The sequence below is a fragment of the Amblyomma americanum genome, chromosome 1 (genome assembly GCF_052857255.1).
Source record: "Amblyomma americanum isolate KBUSLIRL-KWMA chromosome 1, ASM5285725v1, whole genome shotgun sequence".
Lineage (NCBI taxonomy): Eukaryota > Metazoa > Arthropoda > Arachnida > Ixodida > Ixodidae > Amblyomma > Amblyomma americanum.
In genome coordinates, this window is record NC_135497.1 from 484434115 (window position 1) to 484457022 (window position 22908).

The 22908-nt window shown below is 53.4% G+C and overlaps 1 pseudogene; it reads right to left on the reverse strand.

Annotated features, from left to right (window-relative positions):
* Nucleotides 1-19212, reverse strand: part of LOC144127228 (uncharacterized) — a 60256-nt pseudogene extending 41044 nt beyond the window's left edge.
* Nucleotides 19213-22908: the final 3696 nt, after the last annotated feature.

Here is a 22908-nt window from a genome sequence, read left to right on the forward strand (position 1 = left end):
AGTGACACACAACAGTGCGACCTCTACGTTGCGGGAACAAAGGTTTGTCGCAGCTATCGAGCATCTCGAAATGGTATCGGTCGAAGTGTGGGGATTAGTTGCACAGCAGTGCACTGTCTTCAGGTCTCAAAAATACGCACACAAGCTTCTCAACTTAATAAAGGAGTAAGGACACTCAATTTTCGTAGTGCGTTATTTAGACGCCCGGAAACATGGATTGCCCCGTGGAGTTCGTCTAAGCCTGTAAATTACATTTAGTTCAACGTTTTCTTCTCTGAAGTAGTTTTGGTTTCAAGAGCCGAACGGTGGCTATGACGTCACAGACAACTTCGGGCGACGCTGAGTTCGTGTGAAGCGTGCAATAATTGCGATGTAGTGGCTTTTTGTTAATCTGTTCTCACTTTGGCCTTTTTGTTAATCTGTTGTCCTGTTGTCACTTTGGCTCTTGGAGCAGGCTGGCGCAAGAGAACGTGTCATTTGAAGCAAAAAAAAACGGCAATTTTTTTAGCCTCACTTGAGCCACCCCATCTATCTGTCTATATATATATATATATATATATATATATATATATATATATATATATATAAATGAAAGGAGGGGCTTGTTTGACAAACATATTAAGGAAAACAACAGTCACCGAAAACCCAGGTGCATACGAGATTATTTCTATTTTTTTTTAATTTCTAGTGGCAATCAATTGACTTTAAAGAAAATTACTTATAAAGCAGCAGAAAAAATAACCATGCCGCCGGTGGGATCCGAAACCACGACCTCCGAATATCGCGGCCGGTGCTCTTACCAACTGAGCTACGGCGACGGCTGTCCAATCTGCTGCTTTCGTGGGTATTTATGTTTTGCGTGTAAGCGAACCTTGACAGTGTTCACCAGCGCCACCCTCGACCATAGCGGTGAACGTAGCACGTCCTGTAATACCGCAAGTGTGACGTAGAACGTCATCTAATGGCGAGAGCAGAAACTGTGCGAGAGCCCTCTTATGCTACCTATGGCATCAAGACTGCCAGAACCGAGACCCCTGTTGAGCTATTAGCAGACAAACAAATGAAATGAGGGGCTCGTTTGTCAAACATATTAAGGAAACCAACAGTCACCGAAAACCAAGGTGCATACAGGAATTTTTTCTATTTTTTTAATTTCTAGTGCCAATATTCAATTGCCTTTAAAGAAAATTACTTATAAAGCATTTTTTTCTGCTGCTTTATAAGTAATTTTCTTTAAAGGCAATTGATTGGCACTAGAAATAAAAAAAAATAGAAAGAATTCTCCTATGCACCTGGGTGGCGCTGCGAGCAGCCGAGGAGAGCGGAGGCACTTCACATGCGCTCTGCAGTTTTCGGGACTTTTGACCCGGTTAACTCGACTGGGCTGCCAAAATTTTGGTGGGAGGCGACGCCGAAAGCGAAGCGGCCCACGAGGACACCTCTTTCAAACCGGTGGGTCCAATATTTTTGGATTTATACGGTTTTGAAGATCTCCCACGTGGCCGACCGAAGCTAGGCCTATTAGGCCTAACACAGTAGCGGGGCTCTGTGGCCCTCCCGGCCTCGGCCAGCGGTAGAGGCGACGGAGCGATTTCCCATGCACTAAAACCCAGCGTAGAACGCGCACCGCTAAAAGACCAGACGAATTTTATGGCGGAAACCCAAGAAAATATGGACGAAGACTATCAAGACGCTACCGGGGAGACCCTCGCCCACGGACCAGCGACAGCCTTTCAAGCCCTAAAAAGCAGCACCCCAGCGACAACAACGCTACAGGCAAGTCAGAACAAGGTTTTGGACGCGGACTGGGAGATAGCCATGTCCAAGCTTCAAAAGAAACGCCAACGTGAAAGCCAAGCAGGAGATTTGGCGGAAGAAGCGCTAGGGAACGAAAATTCCCTAGGCGCGGCGAAGAGCACAGGTGGCACGCCAGCTGCACCTAAACAAGGAGAGGGGGAAGGAGCGCCGAGGAGAAGGCTGCCTCCGCTTCCCAGGGATGATTTAAAAGTAGTCCTTCGGCCGAAAGGACTGGCAGTGAAGAACCTGCAGACGCACCAAGTGGCGCGGGCGGTGGTCGCGGCTACCGGACACGGATGCGCTGCAGATCTCATCATCCGACTGCGCACCGGCTCGAATATCATAATAATCAGTACCGATAACGAAAGCGCTGCTCAACAAATCAGGCGCATCACGCAACTGATGTTTGGAGAGCATAGCTACGGAATCAACGCACACGTGCCGGTGCCGGAGGAAACGCTGTGCGGGGTCATCCACGGAGTGGACCCGGGGACCCCCGGCCGAAAAACGCAAGGCGAATTTACGAACCCGCACACAAGGGGTGAAGATCCTGGCGGCAAGGATGCTAGGCCGATCGAGCACAGCCGTCATCACCTTTGATGGCCCCATCCTCCCCAAGCAAGTCTTGTACTACGGGGGAGAGATGTGGTGCTGCCCCTATAGGCCGACGCGGCAAATATGCTACGTTTGTTGCCAACACGGACATCGATCGGACGTCTTTCCGAACCCGGGAATCAAGGCATGCAGACAATGCGGCCAGAAAGATCCGGAAGAACGACATCAATGTACACCTAAGTGCCTGCTATGCGGGGGCTCCCACGCGGCGGGCACGAAGGACTGTGCACTAAGACTGAAGCCAATCAACGAACTGCGATGGGGACCCCAGAGCCAGCAGCGACGCGGCCGCAGCCGAAGCAGAGGCGGGGCACGGAGACCGCGCTGGTTCCGGAACGAGGACCAGGAGCGGCAAGGTGACTACCGGAGCGAATCCACGAGTCGCAGCCGGGGGCGCAGCAGCAGCCAGGGCCGGGGCCGGAGCCGGGAGCGGGACGAGTCCTACCCACCCCTGGGCGGCCAGCAGTCCTGGGTGAAGCCGAAGCAGCAACAGAAGAAGAGCGGCGGAGTCAAGGTGAGCTGGGGAGCCGGCCCTCCCAAGACACTTTTTGCTCCGCACAACAACAACAACAACAAAAACACACAAACAGAAAATGAAAAAAGGCTTACTGCTAAAATTAATAACATCACGAAGGAACAAGAGCAGACCCGAGAGGAAAACAGACAGCTTAAGAAACAAATAAGCGAATTAATAGCGGAAATGCAAGAGATGCGAAAGGCAGGCTGCTCGCCTGTCAGGGCACCCTCACCCCCACAACAGAGTGTAGAAAGTTTACAAACTAATGAAGGAGGAAACTCAACAATAGACGATCTAAAGACATTCATGCAGCAGCAAATGCAGCAGATGCAGTTGCAGATACAGCAACTAAATCAAAAGATAGCCCTGCAAGATCAGAGCTTCCGCAACTATGTAAAGAGTCAAAACACACAGAAGACAGTAAATGACGCTAGGGACCGCCTCTACAATGAGCGCAGGTTTGGATCAGAATCCCAGGGAACAAACAACAGTACCAATACGATAACATGGCAGGACCACAACAACTAGAGATATGGCAGTGGAATTGCCGGAGCTACAGGCATAAGCAAGGGCTCTTACAGCAATTCATTAACACTAGAGGAAGCCCACCAGATCTAATACTTCTACAAGAAACAAATTGCACCCCAACCCTAAAAGGATACTCATGTCAGGAGAACGGAAGAACAGCAACTCTCATTAGCAACAAAATCACAACCATAGCTCATAAGGAGTATGAAGATACACAGCTAGAACACATAATAACTGAAGTGATTCCCAAGAGAAAAAAAAGCTAAAAGCACTTTTATAGTAAATTTGTACAGCCCACCTAAAAATAAAGGAGACTTCATTAAGCTTTTTGCAGAAGCAAAGAAGCTTGCAGGGCAGAATATCCTAATAATAGCAGGGGATTTTAATGCGAAAAGCCCACAATGGGGCAGCAGGATCGAAGATAAAAAGGGGCGCGGCATATGCACAGCAGCGGAAAACATAGGCTGCGAGTTACTCACAGATGAAAGTCAGCCTACTAGACAGGGTAATAGCGTAAGCGTGGACACATGTCCCGACCTAACCTTTGTCAGGGGCGCTAAGCAAGTCGAATGGGAGAACCTGCAAGAAAATCTCGGCAGCGACCACTACATCATTAGGGTCAGCACAGAGGCAGAAAGCATCAAAAGGAAGATCGGAAGGCAAACCTAACTGACTGGGATGCCTTCCGCACCCACTGCAAACAACTTAAGGACGACATAACTTCGGCAGAAGATTGGAGCGAACAGCTTAGACAAATCAGGGATCTCTACACTAAAGAAGTGGACCGAACAGAACAAGCACCAGAAGTGGACAAGCGACTCCTCAGGCTCTGGGAGGCAAGACGAGGCCTGACCAAGCGGTGGAAGCGCCAAAAGCTAAACAGAAAGCTAAAGTAGAAGAAGATTGCCAAAATCACCAGGCAGGCAGAGGAATATGCAACGCAGCTGGCAAGACAAGGGTGGCAGCAGTTTAGTACCTCGCTGAATGGCACCCTCAGCACGGCTAGAACGTGGCAGATCCTCAGAACACTCATGGATCCGAGCAAAAGAAAGGCGGAAAGCAGCAAATCCATCCAAAGGCTAATTAATCAGTACGAAGGTACAGAAGAACAGCTGCTCCAGGCAGTACGAGAGAAATGCTACGGGAAGGACCAGGTAGACGGCTATCAAGGCGACTACCAGGGCGAAGACCCAACCACGGACAGACCCATCACAAGAGAAGAGGTCGTCGAGGTCATAAGGGCAACAACAAAAAATACGGCAGCAGGGGTGGACAAGATTCATAACTCGTTAATCCGTAATTTAAGCGACGAAGCAATCAGCCAACTCACCCTATACCTAAACAAACAATGGGAAGAAGGGACGGTCCCAGCGGAGTGGAAACACGCCGTAGTCGTCATGATCCCCAAGCCCGGCAAGAAACTCCAAATTGAAAACCTCAGACCGATCTCGCTAACATCATGCCTAGGCAAGCTGTACGAGAGAATAGTTACCCGACGAATACCAACGCATCTAGAAGACGGAGAATGGTACCCCAACACCATGTTCGGATTCAGGGCAAATTTATCAACCCATGACATCTTGCTACAACTAAAAGAAGAGGTACTCGAAACAATGACAAAGAACGGGGAGAACGTTGTCATGGCCATCGATATTAAAGGGGCCTTTGACAACGTATCCCATGCCGCCATTATGGAAGGACTTAACACCACCAACTGCGGGAAGAAGGTCCATGACTACGTTAGAAGCTTCCTCACGGACAGAACAGCGACAGTAGGCCTAGGAGACCTGCGGAGTGACACCTTTCAAACGCCATGCACGGGCACTCCGCAAGGCTCAGTAATCTCGCCAATACTCTTTAACATAGCGATGGTCAACCTCGCCAAGAAACTCAGCCAAGTCCAGGGGATTAGTCATGCAATGTACGCAGACGATATCACCATCTGGACCACCCAAGGCTCACTGGGGGAGAAGCAGGAGGCGCTACAAGAGGCTGCCACCTGCATTGAAGAATACACAAAACAAAAAGGACTTAAATGCTCCACGGAAAAATCTGAGCTAGCGCACAAGAGGTATGGCATGAAGGAGGACACACTCAGGCTAGTCAACAGCCTAGTGGTCAGCCGGGTAACATATTCATTACCGTACCATGTGACTATCAAAGCAGAGGAGCAAGCGGAGACAATACTCCGGAAGGCATACAAAACAGCTCTTCATCTCCCAAGAAATACATCCAACGACAAGCTCATGCAACTCGGAATCAGCAACACCTTCGAAGAATTAAGAGAATGCCAGCTCAAGGCACAAATAGGAAGACTTAGCAACACAACGACTGGAAGGGCGCTCCTGACAAAGCTAGGTCGGGAAATAGAAAAGCCACAAAATAGCAGGGCCGCAATACCAGACCCGCTAAGAAAGAAGCTATGCATACAACCTATCCCCCGAAACATGGATCCAAACCTCCATGCTAACAGGAGACAGGTTAGGGCAGAATTTTGAGAGGAACATGGGGCATCGGGACAACAGTCTACACTGATGTCTCCCTATACCCCCAAACACACAAAAATAGCGCGGTAGCAGTAGTTGTAAATTACCACGGAGAACACATCACAAGCCTCACAGCCGAAGTATCTAACATAACGGAGGCAGAGGAGATTGCTGTCGCCCTGGCAGCGAATGAAGGATATAGGACAGGGAGATCCCTTAACATCTTAACGGATTCACAAGAGGCGTGCCGGAACTATACTAGAGGCAGAATTAGCAGCACGGCACTCAAGATCCTCAGTAGAGCTCTGCTCCCTGAGGGACGACCAATACACAACATAATCTGGATACCGAGTCACGCAGGGATGAGGGGCAACGAAGGGGCAGACAACCTAGCTCTAGGAATGACCAGCCGAGCAGGAACGTCATTAACCCCGGAGGGGGCCCAGATTAATTGCGGGGACAGCTATTCGGAATTATTAAACCTATATAAGGGGCTAAGATTCCAATACCCCCCACCACATAAAGCATTATCCAAGGAGGAAGCCACAGGATGGCGAAGACTGCAAACAGGCTCCTTCCCAAACTTATACATATTAAACAAGATGTTCCCCACACAGTATAGCGCCAACTGTCCGTGGTGCGGAGCAAAACCAACACTATATCAGGTCACATGGGAGTGCGGAAGAAATCAAGCATTCCACAAACACAAAACACCAAGTGCGGAGCAATGGGAGAGCCGGCTCACCAGCTGCGAGCTAGGCGTCCAAAGGGCCCTCATAGCACACGCAAGCGAGGTGGCCCGACTCAGTGGAGCCCTGGACTAGGGGCCCACCCACGGCCAAGGAGGACCCAAGCTTCAAGACGAAGACTTCGACCTCTACCGCTACTACTTCCCAAAGCAACCAATAAAGTTTTTCATTCATTCATTCCTATGCACCTGGGTTTTCGGTGACTGTTGGTTTCCTTAATATGTTTGTCAAACGAGCCCCTCCTTTCATTTGTTTGTCTGCTAATAGCTTAAAGGGGGTCTCGGTTCTGGCAGTCTTGATGCCATAGGTAGCATAAGAGGGTTCTCGCAGTTTCTGCTCTCGCCATTAGACGACGTTCTACATCACACTTGCGGTATTACAGGACGTGCTACGTTCACCGCTATGGACGAGGCTGGCGCTGGTGAACACTCTCAAGGTTCGCTTACACGCAAAACATAAATACCCCCTCGAAAGCAGCAGATTGGACAGCCGTCGCCGTAGCTCAGTTGGTAAGAGCACCGGACGCGATATTCGGAGGTCGTGGGTTCGGATCCCACCGGCGGCATGGTTGTTTTTTTTTCTGCTGCTTTAGAAGTATTTTTCTTTAAAGGCGATATATATATATATATATATATATATATATATATATATATATATATATAATGCAACATACCCCTATACTCCTTGGCTGCGGTGGCTGTTGGCTTCCTTCAATATAGGTGGCTGCAGCGGGAACTCCCAATATATTGTAACGGAAAACAGGGAGACAGGTCGCTAACCAGCAGAATACAGCAAGCAGCCAGCCAGCCAGCGAAAGACACTTCAACGTCTTCGAAGACACTTCAGCGCCACCTGAGAACACCAGGTGGCATTACTCCCCCTCCAAAAAAAAGAAAAACAAAAGCGGGGTTGCAGTATGGGCAGTGGAAAGAGAACAAAAACAGCACAAGCACACAAAAATGTACAAGGGAGGTGGGCGAAGGTGTCCCACGCGAAAACTAGCAGAACACTGAGCGTACTATCCATTACCGCGTGAAGTAGGGTTTCATGCGGACAACGTGCACAACCTCAGAGCGGGGTGGACGACGCTGAGGCTGCACAGTCCCGTCAGGAAGAACTTCGTAGGTCACTTCGGTGACGCGGCGCAAAACTCGGTACGGTCCAAAGTAACGGCACATCAGTTTTTCAGACAAGCCTGGGCGGCGTACCGGGGTCCACACCCAAACTTGGTCTCCCGGATGGTATTCGACGTGCCGATGACGGAGGTTGTAGCGGCGTGCATCCGTGCCCTGCTGCCGCTGAATGTGAAGACGGGCAAGTTGACGTGCTTCCTCGGCGCGCTGAGCGAACTGCTCGGCGTCTGGCGTGAGTGGGTGGTCATCAGTGCTGCATGGAAGCATTGCATCCAGCATCGTCTGAACGTCACGTCCGTAGACCAGACGAAATGGTGTAAATCGGGTCGTCTCCTGGGTGGCCGTGTTGTAAGCGTATGTGACGTACGGGAGAATCTCGTCCCAGGTTTTGTGCTGCGAGTCTATGTACATTGCGATCATGTCGGCGATCGTTCTGTTGAGTCTCTCTGTGAGCCCGTTCGTCTGTGGGTGATAGGCAGTAGTTTTGCGATGGTTCGTGTGACTGAGCTCGAACACGTCGCGCATGAGCTGTGCCGTAAACGCCGTACCTCGATCAGTGATTACGTGGGACGGTGCGCCATGACGCAGCACGATTTGTTGCATAAAAAACTGGGCGATCTCAGATGACGTACCGCGCTGCACCGCTTTAGTTTCCGCATACCTTGTTAAATAGTCGGTCGCGACTATGATCCATTTATGACCGGCCGATGACACAGGGAATGGGCCCAGAAGATCGATGCCGACTTGATCAAAAGGCGTCCGAGGGGGTTCAATAGGTTGGAGCAAGCCCGCTGGCTTGAGAGGAGGCGCCTTACGACGTTGGCAATCGCGGCAGCCTCTGACGTAACGCTGGACGGCGTGAGAAAGTTTGGGCCAATAATACGCCTGGCGCACGCGTGCAAGTGTGCGGGCAAAGCCCAAGTGGCCGGAGGTCGGCTCATCGTGACAAGCAAGAAGGATATCGGCGCGGAGATCTGCCGGAACGACGAGGAGGTGCGCTCGGTCAACAGTGCTGGAGTTTTTCTTAAACAAAATGCCGTTCCGGAGACAGAAGGCCGGCAGGTTTCTAGAAAATTGTCGGGGTACGACAGAAGCTCGGCCCTCCAGATAATCAATGATAGGTCGCAGGTCTGGGTCAGCTCGCTGGCGGGTCATTAGGTCTAAGGCGCTGACAACTCCAATAAAACCACTCTCGTCCTCTATGCTATCATCCGCTAACCCGACGGGCGCGCGAGAGAGTGCGTCAGCGTCTTCGTGCGTCTGGCCAGATTTGTGCACAATGGTGTAATCGAATTCTTGGAGGCGGAGGCTCCATCGGGCTAGGCGCCCCGATGGGTCGCGAAGATTTGCAAGCCAGCACAACGAATGGTGGTCGGTAACTACTTTGAACGGGCGGCCGTAGAGGTACGGACGAAATTTCATGGTTGCCCACATAACCGCAAGGCATTCTTTTTCTGTGGTCGAATAGTTTGTTTCAGCGCGAGAAAGCGTGCGGCTTGCATACGCGATGACCCTTTCCACGCCACCTTGGTGTTGGACGAGTACGGCGCCGAGGCCGACGTTGCTCGCGTCGGTGTGGACTTCGGTTTCAGCCTCTTCATCAAAGTGCGCAAGAACAGGGGATGTTAGCAGTCGTCTGCGCAGCTCGGCAAAAGCCTCCTGCTGCTCGGCAGCCCACACGAACTGTGTATCATTGCGCGTGAGGTGGTACAGGGGTGCGGCAAGCTTTGAAAAGTCGGCGATGAAGCGGCGGTAATATGCGCACAGACCCAAAAAACGTTGCACACTTTTCTTTGTTGCAGGAACAGGAAAGTTGGCGACGGCAGCAGTTTTCTCGGGGTCGGGCTTAACGCCATCGGCACTCACGAGGTGACCGAGAAACTTCAACTCTTTGTACCCAAAGTGGCACTTCTCGGGCTTTAGCGTTAAGTCGGCCGATCGGAGGGCATCTAATACTGTCCTCAGGCGTTCAAGGTGTTCGGCAAAGGTTTCGGAAAATACGACGACATCATCGAGATAAACCAAACAAGTTTGCCATTTTAGTCCAGCGAGAACGGTATCCATCATCCGCTGGAAAGTTGCCGGCGCTGAACATAGCCCAAAAGGTAGCACTTTAAATTCGTACAGTCCGTCGGGTGTCACGAACGCCGTTTTTTCGCGGTCCCGCTCGTCGACCTCTATCTGCCAGTACCCACTCTTTAAATCAATGGAGGAGAAGTACTGGGCGCGACGAAGTCTGTCGAGCGAGTCGTCGATACGAGGCAGCGGGTAGACGTCTTTTTTGGTGATGTTGTTCAGTTTCCGATAATCCACGCAGAAGCGGAGTGTCCCATCCTTTTTCTTCACCAGCACGACAGGTGAAGACCAGGGGCTGCTGGAAGGTTGAATGATTCCATCTGAAAGCATCTCCTTCACCTGCGTTTGGATCGCCTCACGCTCCTTCGGTGAGATACGGTACGGCTGCTGATGGATGGGGCGGGCATCGTCGGGCGTAATGATGCGGTGCTTGAGAAGAGCCGTTTGCCGGACTTTCGACGAAGAAGCGAAACAGGAGGAGTATTCAAGTAGGAGGGCACGTAGTTCTCGCTGTTGAGTCACCGAAAGGTCCGGGCTGATGTCAAGGGATGGGCGCACAGGTCTAACAGCTTCGAACGCGAAACATTCAGAAACCTCCGCTAAGGGGTCGGCGAATGCGATGGCAGTAGCACGAAAAAGGTGCCGGGGCTCGTTAGAGAAGTTAGTCACCAGGAGCTCAGAGCAGCCGTCGCGGAGATGGATGAGACCTCGCGCTGAGCAGATGCCGTGGGTGAGCAAAAGGGACAGGTTGCCCTCTGCGACCGCTGTCCCTTCACGTAGTCCGTCGCAGTGAACACTCACAAAAACGCTGGCGCGTGGCGGAATCCAAACGCTCTCGGCGGATATTCTAAGGGCGGCGCGGCGTGGACAGTCCTCGGAGTAAACATCAGCTTTCTCGGTAGAAAATGTGACAGTGCGCTTTCGGAGGTCAATAATAGCTCCATACTCTCGGAGAAAATCAACGCCAAGGATACAGTCACGGGAGCAGTTCGGTAGAACTAGGCAGCTGACAACAAATGTGGAGCTGCGAATTTGGACTCTTGCTGTGCATAGGCCAAGCGGAGTTACGACATGTCCGCCAGCCGTGCGAATCTGCGTGCCGGACCATGGTGTCATTACTTTTTTAAGAAGCGCCGCTAGCTTTCCGCTTAAAATCGAGAAATCAGCGCCAGTGTCCACCAAAGCACTAACCTTATAGCCATCGAGAAGCACGGGTATATCCAACGAGAATCGATCTCCGAGTTCAGGTACTGCAGTCGTTGCCTTTAAATCGCGGTCGGTCGCTGTTCGCGTTGTCGGGGGGTCTTGTTCGTATCGATTGCCAGCGGCCTCGCCCCCTGAGGTCGCTCTCTTTAGTTTTCCCGGCGGGGACTTGGCGACCGTCTCTGCGCCATCCAGGAGGAGCTTTGGGGCTGTGGCGAAGGTCGGCGTGGTGATGGAGACCGAGACTGCCGCTGGGGAATTGTCGCCATGCGCTGCTGGGCTACGTAGTCCTCGATCTCCCGGGGTCGTTGACCTCTTGGTGGACGGGGCATGTCGATAGGGAACCCCTGCAGCCCAAGCTGTCGATACGGGCACTGGCGATACAGATGACCGGGTTCCCCGCAGTGAAAGCAGAGACGCCGCCGATCCGGAGCACGCCACAGGTCCGTCTTCCGCTGGGGTGATCGTCGATTGTCGATGTAGTACGTGTCGGGGTGTGCGGAAAACAGCGAGCCTTGATTGGACGGAGGAAACTGCGCCGAAGAGGGCGCAGGACGTTGCAAGGCTTCAGCGTACGTTGGACGACGGCACTCCGTTGGTAAAGGCGGCGGGTCAACGGACGGGAACGAAGGTCTCAAGGCTTGAACCTCTTCGCGGACCAGGCTAGCGAGAGAGCCGGCCGTCGGCAGGGGAGCACCGAAAAGCGCCTGGAGCTCTTCGCGCACAACGGAGCGGATCAGGTCGCGGAGAAGACCAGGGTTAGCCCCGAAGGCAGGAAGCGGCTCTGTAAGTGAAGCGGCGAGTACCGGCCGGTCGTAGGTGGTAGACCGCCGCAAGAGCATCTTCTCCATCGTGACCGCCTCCGAGAGAAACTCAGCAACAGTCCCAGGTGGACTGCGCACGAGGCCAGCGAAAAGTTGCTCTTTAACGCCGCGCATGAGATGGCGCACCTTTTTATCTTCGGGCATGGCCGGGTCAGCTCGCCGGAAGAGCCGAGTCATATCCTCCACATACATGCTTACAGTCTCATTCGGCATCTGAATGCGAGACTGCAAAGCCCGTTCAGCCCGTTCTCGACGATCCGTGCTGGTGTAGGTCTCCAGCAGGCGTCGGCGGAACTCGTGCCATGATGTTAGGGCGTCTTCTCGGTTTTCGTACCAGGTACGGGCACCATCCTCGAGACTAAAGAAGACGTTTCGAAGTTTAGCGGCGTCGTCCCACTGGTTGAATGAGGCCACGCGTTCAAACTCGAGAAGCCAGTCCTCTACGTCTTCGAGCTGACTGCCGTGGAATGGTTTGGGCAGTCGCGGATTCTGCAAGGTGTAGTAGGCAGCAGCTGGCATGACAGGTCGATGGGTGGGTGCTCTGGCAGACTCCAAAAGCCCGTGTTCGGGAGGTAGGCCTTGATTTCTCCGGCTAGCACGGTGCACGGGGGTGTCCACTAGCGAAGGACTGGAGCCCAGGGTATCCGGAGGAGTATGAGACATATACAGGGATCTTTACCCAGCGCCTACACCAAAATATGTAACGGAAAACAGGGAGACAGGTCGCTAACCAGCAGAATACAGCAAGCAGCCAGCCAGCCAGCGAAAGACACTTCAACGTCTTCGAAGACACTTCAGCGCCACCTGAGAACACCAGGTGGCAATATGAACTATACATATTTTGGGAGTTCGTCCCGCTGCAGCCACCTTCCGGCCTGTGCCCTACAAGTCGAGAGGGAGATTTCCTTCTCTCAACTTTGCCACCAGCCAACCGTGGCACGTGCCAGGTGGGTCTTCCTTCTACCAACCATGGCAGGAGGCAGCTGGCAAGCGTACACAACACAACGCCGCCAGACACTGTTAGTGCGCTAGCACTAGATGCCATGCACGCGAGAAGTTTGTCCTGTCTGCCGTTGAAGCCTGCGGACGTCAGGCTGCACACAACGAAGCAGGCAGGTTGCCACCTGCCCACCATGACAGGTGGGAAGTGAAAAGGAGGAAAACCGCGACAGCTGCAAGTGTCGCGCCAGCTGCATCAATGTGGAAAGAAGGTTACACAATAGCTACAAATCAGTGCAAAGGGGGAAACCTGCGTCACGCTAAGAGGGAAGGAGGCCATGTACGTCATGCAAGTCATGGTCACATGTTCAGGTTTCAGTAGACAATAGATAGCCACATTATGCGTGGGACGCAGCTAGTGCAGCGTGCCAACGAAAGTTTGATTGTGCTAGTGCACCTTTACCTTTTCTAGCTATAAAGGCACCGGTTTTCAGTCAAAGTCGCCTATTTTTCATTAGGACGCGGTAATTTGTCGAGGATGACCTTTAGGATTCGGTAACCATTAAAAAATAAAAAACGACGAGCCCTTTGCAAGCAAGAAAGCGATCAGGCACCTATCAGGGCCCCCCACCACCCGAGAAATTCAAGGCACAGGAGTAAAGTAAAAAGCGTAGGTTCTCGGACACCTCGGTTTTAGCGGGTGAAGAATCTTCCGTTGGGATTATAATCGCAGCTCGGAGCGTGCTCGAAGCGACCAACGAGACGTGAAGGGGAAGCCCAGAATGCATGCGCTAACGGTCAACTTCCGGCAATTCTTCACTGCTAGCATGCAACAGACTTGGAGATTAGACACCTTTAGCATAACGTGTACAGCGCTGCCGTTACCGGAGTACCGGAAGTGTAGTTCACTATAATCGCAAGCCTGCGCTTCGTCAGTGCGCATGCGCAAATCGCCTTGAGGGCGCCAGATGGCGCCAGGTGCCTGGCAGCTGCGTGCGCACCTCCCGCATGGGGACCAATCGCCGTGTGCGGACTGGCGGTGGGCGGGCTCCTGGTGCTCCGATAACGGTACGCTAAAGGTGTCTAATAAAAAAAATGTACGGAACCCGAAATATACGGTACCGGTATATTTCCAACACATAAACGCTGGCTTTGAAGGAAGAAAAATACACGCCACTGTGAAGGCAGCCTGCCGAGCTCTGAAATATTACCGTCCGCGGCGTCACACCGAGCTTCTCCGCACTTCCGCAGCGCTATGAGGTGAAGCCTAACATTATCTCGCCGATTACGTCAGCATTTTAACTGCCAGCTTGAAAAAAACGTTGTATGCTTTACCTGCATCCAATATAGATCTTAATCCTTGAATATCGTGGAGTTGCTAAAATATGGCGTAGTTGACCTTTCGTTCGTAGAAAAAGTGGGCTTCATCCGTCACGCCTGTTCCCTTCTGTTCCGCCCACCATGACCAACCGACGTGGGACACCACACTGCAGAACACACTGACCCCGCTGTAGAACAGCCGCAGCGCTTTTAGTGCTTGCGAGAACACTTATACCTCCACCAACACCGACCATGAATATTGTCTCCATCTTTGTTGTGCCGTTGCCAGCAGCAACGATGCCATGTTAAGTTAAAAAGAAATCAAATATCCACGACTGGGAGCCGAAACCGCGGCGGCGCGCACGCAGATCAGCTTCGCATGCCGCTGCGCGAGAAAAATAGAATACCGCCGCGGCCGAACATGCCTTGTGGTGATGGTGGTATGGTGATGATGATGACCTCAGGCTTACTGGCACGTACACGCCTCGTGTTAAACTGGAACACACTCTCGCGCTGTGCACTGCACGTCGTCGTATTCATCAACTTCCATCTGCGGCGCGACCAGAACTGATCAGCTTAACCACGATCAGCGCTCAGACTGAGTCTAACATCGTCGCCAAATGTGCCGACTATCAATGAAAGCAAACACATGAGCCAATCAGGTGAAACACATGCTTTCGCACGTCTACTCGGCTTAACTACGTTAAAACCCTGCCAATTTTTATTTACTTCGTTTCAAGAGAAGCTTAGGACATTTGCACCAATTTTTTTTTGTTCGTGGTTGTTTTCTTCGCCGTAATTGACTATAATTAATTAACTATAATCGCTCTACAGCCATAAAAATAGGCATGGGGGTTACATTTTGTGCCCTCTATCTGATGATATTATTGGTTTGCTGCTATCCGGATTAATTGCCGCGCTATTCGTGGAAGACAGCGTTACACCGGACGCCGCGAGTATGAGCCATTAAGGCTTTCGCCTTAAAAGAAAGTCGCGAGGCCCGGAGGACACAAGTCAGTTACCAACGAAATGCAGAAACATTCGCGACATGCTACCGTACGTGAGGGGGGCGTCAGCGAGGCGCTGGCGCACGCATGCATTCTGCGAAGGCACATCTACGTGGCCCACAGACCTGTGGCAACGCCCGGCCGCGCATCCCCAAAGAGGAACAACAGGGTGTGACCCATTCTTCCGCCGTTGTCATCGGCAGGAAGAGCTAAAGAACTTGGACGAGATAAGAGAGAGCTTTAGATTCCCCCAACGCTTGGGGGCCCCAAGGAAATAGCAGGCCCCAACGATGCGGACGCCAGCACTGGTTAATTTTTAGAATACGGGCTTTACTTGGGCAGCGACGTCAGGCGCGGGTTCATCGATTGCACCCCCATTACGGCCGAGAAGAGAAAAGCTAGAAAAGTAACAATAAACAAAATCGCTTTAGTTTCGCATATCTGGTTACTCTTCCGCAGCTACAAACTCGCGTATAATCACCGAAACAAAAGCAGCAGGCAAGGGATAAATTTGGGACTGCTTGCCACGCGTGTAACACCATCTCGGCCGAACGAGCAATGATAACTCCCTCAAATGTAATTATTTTCCCTTTTTTTACGCCCACAAAAAGAAAATTTACCAAATAAATAGAAATGTAAAGTGATAACAGAACGTCAATCTTTGTGACCCCTTCTTGGACCAAAATCACGAACCTGAGTCATGGCAATCAAACTGCGCGTACTCGTTAACCGTGGCAGCTCTGTAAATCCGCAAGCAGAAAACTTCAAGCGGACATCTTCAGAGAAAGAAAAAGCTCCGTACGGCTTCATTGGCCGTGAACGTGAGAGACAATGCAGCAGAAACGGCGAATCGGCGCTGAGGCAAATCTATAGTTCAATATATTTACTGACGCGAACGGCCCCAGGTTCGCCGGGCGCCACCGTCTTCCCGCAACGCGAGGCGTTCGCCGCTAACGTTAACCCAAGAAACAAGGCGTGCCTTGGGTTCTGCGCATGCGCATTTCAACGCCCAAAACTTCTTGGGGGGGGGGCCCAAAGTTTTGAGGCCCTTTATTCTAAAGCTCTAACCAATCAACAGAAAAAATTTTAAGGTGCGCTTAAGTCTCCTCACGTGCGGAAATGTGAAGGCACTTCACGTTCCGTTGCCTCCCGTTAATTAGTAATGTAATGAATAATTGACAATTATTCAATTAGCTGATCAGTCAATCAACTAAATTAATTAAATAATTGTCAACTGATTTGTTATTAATTTAGTCACAAGTTATTATTAAGTTAGTAAATTCATTACCTCATTATATATTAATAAATTCCATTATTATTTTCATTGCTCTTTCGATTTTAGAGGAAATACTAATTCATCAATTTCGTGAATAACTTGGAGTATTTAGCGAAATCAGTTGCCTTATTATTCAATTATTTTCTTTAGTAAATCGGTCATTCAAAACTTTCCATTAAATCCTTATTAATCAGTACAGATCATAATTACGCCACTCATGAGGCAAGAAATGCTTTTGCATTAAAAACGACGACCGGATGATGAACACCGAACGAAGTGCCCTCGCCGAAAGGTGCAACAAAATCGCCTCCGAGCGTGCAACATAACCCCCGCTTTACCTAGAATCGTGGCACATCCAACGCACAAAGGCGAACTTGAACAGATGCCCAAAAACCCTACCTTGCACCTTCAATTAACGTTGCACGTGGATGGCTTTTGTCACGTAATCACAAAGGGTAAGAAAGGGCCACTACCTAGTGCGTGTAAGAAGGGTCATGTTGATCCGGAAACGTTGAGATTTCTTTTTTTTTTCAAGCCTTGGCTGGTTTTCAATGAATCTACCATTTTGGCCATTAACACGCGCTAATCAGTCGATATAGTCCAATTTAATTTTGTCGTTAGTGTCGCTTTAAGTAACTCGCAGAACTGATTACTGGATGGCAGGATCACACATTTTCTTTGCTGGGAGGCTGAAAGCGTCATTTCTAAATTGTCCGGATGAGCAGTCTTATCGCACACAGCACCAAATACCTAATGCAGCATATGCCCGCAATAAAGAAAGAGGGAAGCACACTGAATTAATAGTCTGGCAAATCAGAAAAGAAAATAGGTTAAAAAGGCACGGTTCAGGCCACCAGGACCATCAGCGAGGCAAAACTGTAGCTATTCTGATAAGCTTGCTTTGCAAGACAACAGAAAAAAAAACTATCCGCGCATCAGCCTTTATAGCGACACAAGGAGCGAAGAAGTCATTGCGAAGGAGGTCACTTCACAATGACTGCAATGCTACGCTGCTTGTGTGTACAATCGTACTAACATGTGCGAACACAACACTCAAGCCGTCACCGAGTCGGGTAACCGCAGAAACGAACCTCAGCAGAGGTGCCGGTTTTATGAGAAAAATGCGGCGCTGGTCAAAAACTACAACACGTCCACAATAAAACAAAGCCAAAGCACCGTTTTCGCGCCATGTCAATGGAGACGCCATCTTGATTTAATTACGTGAAGTAACCATCACGACGACAGTAATCCAAACAAGGCGTGTCCGTAAGTACTCGCCATTCGAAATTATCGCACTTGATTACGCTCTTTAGTGTGGTGCTAGCCATATCGCAGCGACAACATTGCGCGATTTAAACAACCCGCCGCATGTGATGGTATCGCCATCTGTCGACAAGGTCAGTAACCCGGGGCAGTAACCCGGGGCAGTAACCCGCGCCGCCATGCGAGAAGTCGCGAAAGCTTAGGCACTCAAACCAGCCAGCCCTGGAAACAGCGGGGCAGTACTATTCAAACTATTTGTCCCCCACCACCGCAAACTACGCGCAAACGTACATGAACTCCAAAGCGATCAAAAATAAACAATGTGGTGGCTTCCGAAGCATGCAGATGCAGGGAAACGCCGGTACGCGATGCTCGTCAGTCTGCCAACTTGAAACGGCGAACGCCGTTACGAGTCGCTGAACCCCAGTCAAAACTTACAATGCGGCAACAGCTCAGTTTAACGGCCGCAATTGTACCTCAGTTCATGCACAAGTGTCCCTGCGTTGTTAGCAAAGGCGGCACACAGGAACGCGTGCAAGGTTACTGCCAATGAACAGCAATGCGTGCTCCGAAACTGCACGTCGGAATGAACGCATAAGCTCTCCGTACGCGCATTTGCGAGCACTGGCAGATCGAGCAGGCTGGTTCGATACGAAAACACCTACCTGGAGGTACTTTTATCAACTTGTACGGCGCAGCATAAGCATGGTCGTGCGCTAGTGCCATCACATCTCCGTTGAGCAGCGGGACGCGACGCGTCCGGTCACCATTGACACTTTTTGTCACTGCGGCCGCCGTTACGGCTGAAGTCCGATTCACAACACGTGCTGCTTGAGGTGGTACCGTTGTTGATGATGCTGCAACGCCTGCCGAGGCTAATGAGGAAGAAAACGATGACGATGCTGCCAAGGAGGGCACTGCCGACGAGGTCGACGGTGTGCTCGTGGTGTCCGCATGCCGATAGTCATCGGCTAGGCGGTACCCTTCGACCACAATGTCCCTAAATGTGATGTCCATGCCCCCATTTAGGCTCCCCCACTTCTTCTGAATGCTCGGAGCACTCAAATATCGGCAAGTCTTCTTGTAGCACTGCAGAACGATACGGAGCTGCAGGTTCTCGGTGAAACCGGCGGTGCTGCTGTTGCACTCTACACAGGGCGAATTCAACCGCATCGTCTGGCCGACACACATTTTGCACACTGTGTGGCGGCACTTTGAAGAAGTGGACGACATGGGAATGACGAGTAGGCCGGAACACACACAACAGGCCAACGCCTGCCGAAGCAGGGACAGCAGGCGATATATGTCAGCCCAGGCATCTTGGTCTTCGGGGTCCGATTCGAACAATTTTCGGGTTACCTGTGTGTAGAGATCCAGAGCGCTCATTGTTCACAATGCGGGCTGGCGCTGAAGGTCCTCTTCAGCCTGCACAACATGAAAAATACACTTTTCATGCGCATTCGCGCTCGACGCCGATCATGTTTTGTTTGTGGCGAGCGCGATGTCGCTGCCGCTTCGGCTGGCACTTTCGCTTTTAGGCATGCCGGGTCAGCTGTTAGCGACGCAGTGGCGCCGAATTTGACGGTCATTGCTCCTTAATCGGTCCCTATAACTGACTTTAACAAAGCTGTTTGGAGGTTAAATATTTTCAGACCTACTCGGCAGATAATATTTGGTTGTCCTTTTATCTGCTGCTGCTGCTGCTGCTAGCTGCTGCTGCTGCTGCTGCTGCTGCTGCTAGCTGCTGCTAGCTGCTGCTGCTGCTGCTGCTGCTGCTGCTGCTAGCTGCTGCTGCTAGCTGCTGCTGCTAGCTGCTGCTGCTAGCTGCTGCTGCTGCTGCTGCTGCTGCTGCTGCTGCTGCTGCTGCTAGCTGCTGCTGCTGCTGCTGCTGCTGCTGCTGCTGCTGCTGCTGCTGCTGCTGCTGCTGCTGCTGCTGCTGCTGCTGCTGCTGCTGCTGCTGCTGCTGCTGCTGCTGCTGCTGCTGCTGCTGCTGCTGCTGCTGCTGCTGCTGCTGCTGCTGCTGCTGCTGCTGCTGCTGCTGCTGCTGCTGCTGCTGCTGCTGCTGCTGCTGCTGCTGCTGCTGCTGCTGCTGCTGCTGCTGCTGCTGCTGCTGCTGCTGCTGCTGCTGCTGCTGCTGCTGCTGCTGCTGCTGCTGCTGCTGCTGCTGCTGCTGCTGCTGCTGCTGCTGCTGCTGCTGCTGCTGCTGCTGCTGCTGCTGCTGCTGCTGCTGCTGCTGCTGCTGCTGCTGCTGCTGCTGCTGCTGCTGCTGCTGCTGCTGCTGCTGCTGCTGCTGCTGCTGCTGCTGCTGCTGCTGCTGCTGCTGCTGCTGCTGCTGCTGCTGCTGCTGCTGCTGCTGCTGCTGCTGCTGCTGCTGCTGCTGCTGCTGCTGCTGCTGCTGCTGCTGCTGCTGCTGCTGCTGCTGCTGCTGCTGCTGCTGCTGCTGCTGCTGCTGCTGCTGCTGCTGCTGCTGCTGCTGCTGCTGCTGCTGCTGCTGCTGCTGCTGCTGCTGCTGCTGCTGCTGCTGCTGCTGCTGCTGCTGCTGCTGCTGCTGCTGCTGCTGCTGCTGCTGCTGCTGCTGCTGCTGCTGCTGCTGCTGCTGCTGCTGCTGCTGCTGCTGCTGCTGCTGCTGCTGCTGCTGCTGCTGCTGCTGCTGCTGCTGCTGCTGCTGCTGCTGCTGCTGCTGCTGCTGCTGCTGCTGCTGCTGCTGCTGCTGCTGCTGCTGCTGCTGCTGCTGCTGCTGCTGCTGCTGCTGCTGCTGCTGCTGCTGCTGCTGCTGCTGCTGCTGCTGCTGCTGCTGCTGCTGCTGCTGCTGCTGCTGCTGCTGCTGCTGCTGCTGCTGCTGCTGCTGCTGCTGCTGCTGCTGCTGCTGCTGCTGCTGCTGCTGCTGCTGCTGCTGCTGCTGCTGCTGCTGCTGCTGCTGCTGCTGCTGCTGCTGCTGCTGCTGCTGCTGCTGCTGCTGCTGCTGCTGCTGCTGCTGCTGCTGCTGCTGCTGCTGCTGCTGCTGCTGCTGCTGCTGCTGCTGCTGCTGCTGCTGCTGCTGCTGCTGCTTGCTGCTGCTGCTGCTGCTGCTGCTGCTGCTGCTGCTGCTGCTGCTGCTGCTGCTGCTGCTGCTGCTGCTGCTGCTGCTGCTGCTGCTGCTGCTGCTGCTGCTGCTGCTGCTGCTGGCTGCTGCTGCTGCTGCTGCTGCTGCTGCTGCTGCTGCTGCTGCTGCTGCTGCTGCTGCTGCTGCTGCTGCTGCTTGCTGCTGCTGCTGCTGCTGCTGCTGCTGCTGCTGCTGCTGCTGCTGCTGCTGCTGCTGCTGCTGCTGCTGCTGCTGCTGCTGCTGCTGCTGCTGCTGCTGCTGCTGCTGCTGCTGCCTGCTGCTGCTGCTGCTGCTGCTGCTGCCTGCTGCTGCTGCTGCTAGCTGCTGCTGCTGCTGCTGCTGCTGCTGCTGCTGCTAGCTGCTGCTGCTGCTGCTGCTGCTGCTGCTGCTGCTGCTGCTGCTGCTGCTGCTGCTGCTGCTGCTGCTGCTGCTGCTGCCTGCTGCCTGCTGCTGCTGCTGCTGCTGCTGCTGCTGCTGCTGCTGCCTGCTGCTGCTGCTGCTGCTGCTGCTGCTGCTGCTGCTGCTGCTGCTGCTGCTGCTGCTGCTGCTGCTGCTGCTGCTGCTGCCTGCTGCTGCTGCTGCTGCTGCTCTGCTGCTGCTGCTGCTGCTGCTGCTGCTGCTGCTGCTGCTGCTGCTGCTGCTGCTGCTGCTGGCTGCGCTGCTGCTGCTGCGCTGCTGCTGCTGCTGCCTGCTGCTGCTGCTGCCTGCTGCTGCTGCTGCTGCTGCTGCTGCTGCTGCTGCTGCTGCTGCTGCTGCTGCTGCTGCTGCTGCTGCTGCTGCTGCTTGCTGCTGCTGCTGCTGCTGGCTGCTGCTGCTGCTGCTGCTGCTGCTGCTGCTGCTGCTGCTGCTGCTGCTGCTGCTGCTGCTGCTCGCTGCTGCTGCTGCTGCTGCTGCTGCTGCTGCTGCTGCTGCTGCTGCTGCTGCTGCTGCTGCTGCTGCTGCTGCTGCTGCCTGCTGCTGCTCGCTGAGCTGCTGCTGCTGCTGCTGCTGCTGCTGCTGCTGCTGCTGCTGCTGCTGCTGCTGCTGCTGCTGCTGCTGCTGCTGGCTGCTGCTGCTGCTGCTGCTGCTGCTGCTGCTGCCTGCTGCTGCTGCTGCTGCTGCTGCTGCTGCTGCTGCTGCTGCTGCTGCTGCTTCTGCTGCTGGCTGCTGCTGCTGCTGCTGCTGCTGCTGCTGCTGCTGCTGCTGCTGCTGCTGCTTGCTGCTGCTGCTGCTGCTGCTGCTGCTGCTGCTGCTGCTGCTGCTGCTGCTGCTGCTGCTGCTGCTGCTGCTGCTGCTGCTGCTGCTGCTGCTGCTGCTGCTGCTGCTGCTGCTGCTGCTGCTGCTGCTGCTGCTGCCTGCTGCTGCTGCTGCTGCTGCTGCTGCTGCTGCTGCTGCTGCTGCTGCTGCTGCTGCTGCTGCTGCTGCTGCTGCTGCTGCTGCTGCTGCTGCTGCTGGCTGCTGCTAGCTGCTGCTGCTGCTGCTGCTGCTGCTGCCTGCTGCTGCTGCTGCTGCTGCTGCTGCTGCTGCTGCTGCTGCTGCTGCTGCTGCTGCTGGCTGCTGCTGCTGCTGCTGCTGCTGCTGCTGCTGTGCTGCTGCTGCTGCTGCTGCTTGCTGCTGCTGCTGCTGCTGCTGCTGCTGCTGCTGCTGCTGCTGCTGCTGCTGCTGCTGCTGCTGCTGCTGCTGCTGCTGCTGCTGCTGCTGCTGCTGCTGCTGCTGCTGCTGCTGCTGCTGCTGCTGTGCTGCAGCTGCTGCTGCTGCTGCTGCTGCTGCTGCTGCTGCTGCTGCTGCTGCTGCTGCTGCTGCTGCTGCTGCTGCTGCTGCTGCTGCTGCTGCTGCTGCTGCTGCTGCTTGCTGCTGCTGCTGCTGCTGCTGCTGCTGCTGCTGCTGCTGGCTGCTGCTGCTGCTGCTGCTTGCTGCTTGCTGCTGCTGCTTGCTGCTGCTGCTGCTGCTGCTGCTTGCTGCTGCTGCTGCTGCTGCTGCTGCTGCTGCTTGCTGCTGCTGCTGCTGCTGCTGCTTGCTTGCTGCTGCTGCTTGCTGCTTGCTGCTGCTGCTGCTGCTTGCTGCTGCTGCTGCTGCTGCTGCTGCTGCTGCTTGCTGCTGCTTGCTGCTGCTGC